The sequence below is a fragment of the Rhinopithecus roxellana genome, chromosome 5 (genome assembly GCF_007565055.1).
Source record: "Rhinopithecus roxellana isolate Shanxi Qingling chromosome 5, ASM756505v1, whole genome shotgun sequence".
In the NCBI taxonomy this organism is placed as follows: Eukaryota; Metazoa; Chordata; class Mammalia; order Primates; family Cercopithecidae; genus Rhinopithecus; species Rhinopithecus roxellana.
In genome coordinates, this window is record NC_044553.1 from 128,569,837 (window position 1) to 128,575,411 (window position 5,575).

Below are 5,575 nucleotides of genomic sequence, written 5' to 3' on the forward strand. Positions count from 1 at the left end.
GTGCCGGTTGCTACTCTCTTCGGGCTCCGGCAAATCTGCATTTCACACCATCTATTCCCAAACATTCCATGTCCCTGTAAACCTAGGCAACTCACTGAATCCTTGAATTGGTTCCGTCTGATCCGCTCCTTCCTGATGATTAGAAGCTGGGGTTCTGGCTGGGTACAGTGGCTCATGCCTGTAATCCTAGCACTTTGGGAGGCCGAGGAGGGCAGATAGCCTGAGCTCAGGAGTTTGAGACCAACCTAGGCAACACGGTGAAAACCTGTCTCTACTAAAATTCAAAAAATTAGCCAGGCGTGGTGGCGGATGCATGTAATAATCCCAGCTCCCAGCTCCTCTGGTTGAGGCGCGAAAATTGTTTGACACCAGGAGGCGGAGGTTGCAGTGAGCCAAGATAGCGCCACTGAGCTCCAGCCTGGGCGACAGAGCCAGACTCTGTCTCCAACAACAACAGAAAAAAAATAAAAACAAAAAACGAAGCAGCAGCCAGTCTTCTGCTCTCCATGTCATGCGTCAGTTCAGTCCCAGCAGTGTGGAGTAACCCTGCCCTCCCCTGCATCTGGAGTATGTGTAGCACAAAGCACACAGGGTAGCAACCAGGCTGAAAGAGCAGATAGCCGAGTTCAACTGTAGAGACCCCAGAGCCCACAGGCTGTTGAGCTGCACTGCTTGTTTTCCATTACACATTCAGAAGTTGCTGCTTTAGGTCACTGGAAGAATGCAACAGTGACATCAAACCAATAGCTGCTGCTTTGTCAGGGGCAGGTGAGGGCATGTGGAGACAGGGATCACCGTCCTTTGTCAGGGGCAGGTGAGGGCGTGTGGAGACAGGGATCACCGTCCTTTGTCAGGAGCAGGTGAGGGCGTGTGGAGACAGGGATCACCGTCCTTTGTCAGGGGCAGGTGAGGGCATGTGGAGACAGGGATCACCGTCCTTTGTCAGGGGCAGGTGAGGGCATGTGGAGACAGGGATCACCATCCTTTGTCAGGGGCAGGTGAGGGCATGTGGAGACAGGGATCACCGTCCTTTGTCAGGGGCAGGTGAGGGCGTGTGGAGACAGGGATCACTGTCCTTTGAATGGCAGGATTCTTCTCTCCCACATTCATTTCCCCAGACAACACCAACTCCCTGGGGGGCTGCTTCAGCTCGGGCCCCTCCACCCCTCTTCCTCCAGATGATAGTGGGGTCCACCTGTCCCTCCTGCAGATGTCTCACTATGTGAATCTGTACTCGCCTCACCTCTCAAAACAGTTCACAGCAGGCACCCCATGTTCCATACAGCCCCTTTCTCTCACAGCTCTATCATTTGAATTTGTCCCCTTCACAGGAAGTAGGAAGCCTCAGGAATTTCTTGCCAGTTTGTGCGCTATCTTCCTCAGCTTTGTTCGATTGGAATGGCTCTCCTCCCTTAGCCAGCATCTCGGTGTGTGACTGCAAGTAACTCTGTAGCAGGTAGGCTTTGGGGGTGCACAAGCAGCGTACGCCTCCCACCTGCACCAGCAGGAAGCTGGCCGGTCAGCCCTGATGCCTGCACAGACACACATGCAGAGGCAGAGACAGAATCCAGGCAGCCCTGTCTTTGACCTTTAAGTTCCACAGGGTTAGTCAGCCATGAAGCTTGGGACTGAACATCTCTCTTGAGCTACCTATGCCAAAGTGATGACCAGATAGAGCAGGTGCCCTGTTGAGGTGCAGTCCTTGAACAAGGGGAGGAGGGCTGCATGTGTGCCAGGAAGAAGCACTGCAGCCCCTTGGTCAGAGAGCAAGACCCAGTAACAATGGCAGGTGTGCATAACACTGGAAGGGCAGCAGCAGCTCTCAGATGAGTACGTGGGGCCTCCACAGGAGGTGACAGAGCGCCAGGCAGGAGAACGCAAATGGGGGCAGCAGGAGCCCTTGGCAATGGCAGGAAGAGGAAGGTGGCCTGAGGAACCAGGGGCTCACTAGGCCTTTCTCTGCAACAGCAATTCTCAGAAGTTGGTTCATGGATGCCCTTGTTTTGATATGATTAATTTTCAAGTAGTTTTTGGGCTGAAAAGGAAAAAAAAAAAAAAAAGAAAACAAGATTGGGCAGATGCATCTGTTACTCCTACGCAGCATATGGCAGTAAACGGTCATTAATTTTATTATGTTTATGTGTTTATTAATTTGTTATATTATATTTAGTATGTTTATTATGTTTGTATGTAGTTCTACAGAAACAGGAAATAATAAAATACAAATAGGTGGGCTCCTTTTGGTAAAGAAATTAGTTACTTTTAGTTGTCAGGTAAATTTCAGTCAATTCGACTTTATACAACTCTTGCAATTGATACATTTTTCCATGACCCCAATTTTTAAAAAATGCAAAAATTTACTCCAAGTGCAGTTATCGAAAGACTTTTTAGACAGAAAACAGAAAGTTCCAGTTAATTACACATGTGACCTAGTAAGAGCATTTAACAAGACAAATCTACAAACTCAGAGTTCGTAAGAATCATCTGCCTCTCAAACACTTCCAGCCAATGATATCCCTCTCCATATAGCCAGACATAGAGCAGGCTGCTTAAGAGGTTATTTTAAAAATGATTAATACCCAGCATTGTCTTTCTTATTTGCAAATGATGGTTATTACTGTCATGAACCATTATGAATGGGAAGACAGACAGTAGGAAATGCTGCATTACCTATTAAAATTTAGCATATACAGTCATCCCTCAGTATTGGGGGAAGATTGGTTCCAGGACCCGAGTGCATACCGAAAACTACAGGTGCCCAAGCTCTTTATGTCAAACGATGTAGCATTTGTGCATAAACTACACACATCCTCTCATATACTTTATGTCATTTGTGGATAACTTACAATGCCTAATATAATATAAACGTTATACAAATAGTTGTTATACTGTATTTTTATTTTTATTATGTTTTATGGTCCTATTATTTTTATTTACTTTTGACTATCTTTAATCTGCAGTTGAATCAGTGGATGCAGAACCCACAGATATGGAGGCGAACTGTACTTTAAAATTCCATTTTCATAAGAAACTAAGGCTTGCTGACTGTTTTGCCAGCAGTCTTCCAAAATTTACATCGGTACAATAAGGCAATCTAGATACTGTGGCAGATCGCCCAGCTGAAAACAACTAAAACTGCCCAAAGAAATGTGGGAGAGATATTTTTACAGGCAGCAATAATTTAGCAAGTGAAGCAGAAGATGCAGGGACAGAAACTCCAGTGAAAGCTGGAACCCAGGAGAAGAACTGATTCTGCCTTGAGGGCATCTGGCAAACCCAGGGATCTCCAGTGCGGATTGTAGGGCCCATGGTGCAGGGAGCAGAAGAGCAGAGCTGGCCCACATGGGGACCTGGGACACAGCCTCTCCATCCCTGTGGGACAGGGAGGAGCTTTTCCTGGGGCGTCCCAGTGGACTGGAAATGTACCCACCGTCCGTAGGACTAGCCGCATCAATCCTGAGCACTGAGTAGAATGGAAAAACATTCCTGCTGATAATTCATGATCACTAGCCAGCCCTCAGGAGCGTTTTCAGCTGGAATCTGAATTGCCTAGGTGGTCAGAAAAACCTCAAGTTGAGGATTCAGCTTAAGTTAATCTCTGGCTGAGAGTGCCCTGGTGCTTGGTGGCACAAGGACCCACAGAGGCAGGCATCAAAGAATTCCTGTGGATAATGGAAAAGTTAGACATGTAAAAAATTCATACAGTGGGCAAATCAGACCTGGAATTAAAAATAGACCAGCTCGGTCGGGCACAGTGGCTCAAGCCTGTAATCCCAGCACTTTGGGAAGACAAAGCGGGCGGATCACAAGGTCAGGAGTTCGAGACCAGCCTGGCCAATGTAGTGAAACCCCGTCTCTACTAAAAATACAAAAAAATTAGCCGGGCGAGGTGGCAGGCGCCTGTAGTCCCAGCTACTCGGGAGGCTGAAGCAGGAGAATGGTGTGAACCCGGGAGGCGGAGCCTGTAGTGAGCTGAGATCTCACCACTCCACTCCAGCTTGGGCAACAGAGCAAGACTTCATCTAAAAAAAAAAAAAAAAAAAAAGACCAGCTCATACACCTACTATGTACCCACAAAAAATTAAAATTAAAAAAAGACCAGCTTATTATGTTTAAAGAACTAAAAGACTGAAAACACAAATAAGGAGCAAGAGACGTTATGTATCTACTAAACAATCAGGTCTGAAAAAGAATCTAATCAAATGTGTAGAAATAAAACATATATAAACTAAAAATAAAGTTTAACATTAGGCTAGAGAATGTATGACCTAAGACTTGGAACTGAAGAAATTATTCAGAATGTATCCTACAAAAACATGAAGAAATAGGACACGTAAAAGAGGAGCCAAGATATAGGTGGAAACCAGGAGAAGCATTAACATATCAGAGTTCAGGAAGAAAAGGAGAGAGAAAGTGAGATCAAGGCAATATTTTAAAAGATGATTCTGAGAATTTTCCAGAATTGATTAAAGACCACAATCCACAGGATGAGGAAGACCTCATGAATGAATGAATTCCACACAAAATAAATTAAAAGGAGCCTACTCCTAGACAGTAACATCATATCACCTATGTGCAGAGGGAATGTTATACACTGGAACAAATATCTTTCAAAACAAAGAAGAAATAAAGATATTTTCAAATCTACCACTGAGCGATTTTGCCACCTACAGACCATAACTAAAGGAATTTCTAATAGATGGTCAGAGATAAATGAATTGAAGAGCAAAAGAAGTATTAAATGTCATAAAATCTAAATAAATATTCATTTGGAAGACAATAATAACACTGTGAGATTTGAAAACTCCAAGATCAAAGGTAAAATCAAAATAGGTGGCAAATTAATCACAGCACACAAGTCAGAAAAAGTGAGTTGTGTTGTCTAGGATGAAAATAAAGATGTGAACTTTGATTTTAAGAAGTTAGGCTAGAATTTCTAAGGTAGTTGTGCTAGACTTTGTTTTCCAAAGATAGCTGCAACAGTATTTCTCATCTCACGTGCCCTTCCAAAAGTGGAGTCTAATTCCCTTTGCCTTGAACCTGGTCTTGACTCTGATTTTCTTGTCATCAAAGGATGTAGCGGAATGACGTTGTGAAGACTTCTGGGATGAGAAAGCAATGCACTGCCCTCCTGTTCTAGGGTCACTCTCTCCTGGAACCCAGCTGCTGTGCTGTAAAAAGCCAAGCCCTGTAGGAAGGTCCCATGTAGGAGCTCTGGTGGCCAGCCCCAGCTGAGCCAAGCCCATCAGTCAGTCCTGCCTGAAGGGCAGGTGTGAGTCAAGAAGACGCTTAATGATTCTGGCCCCAGCCTTTCAGGTATTCCCAGCTATGGCTCCAGACAACAGAGAAGAAAGACCAGTCATCGCCACTGGGCCCTGCCTGTCCAAATTCCTGACCTGCACCATCAGTGAGCCACTAATTATTATTATTTTATGCCACTAACTAGGGGATGCTTGTTATGAAATAGCAGTTAACTGGAGTAGTAGTCACTGAAGGAAAAAATAAAGATGTATAACTTCCTAATTGTTACAGGGGAAATGTGTACAGAATAAGAAAAAAATAGTCCAAAAGAAAG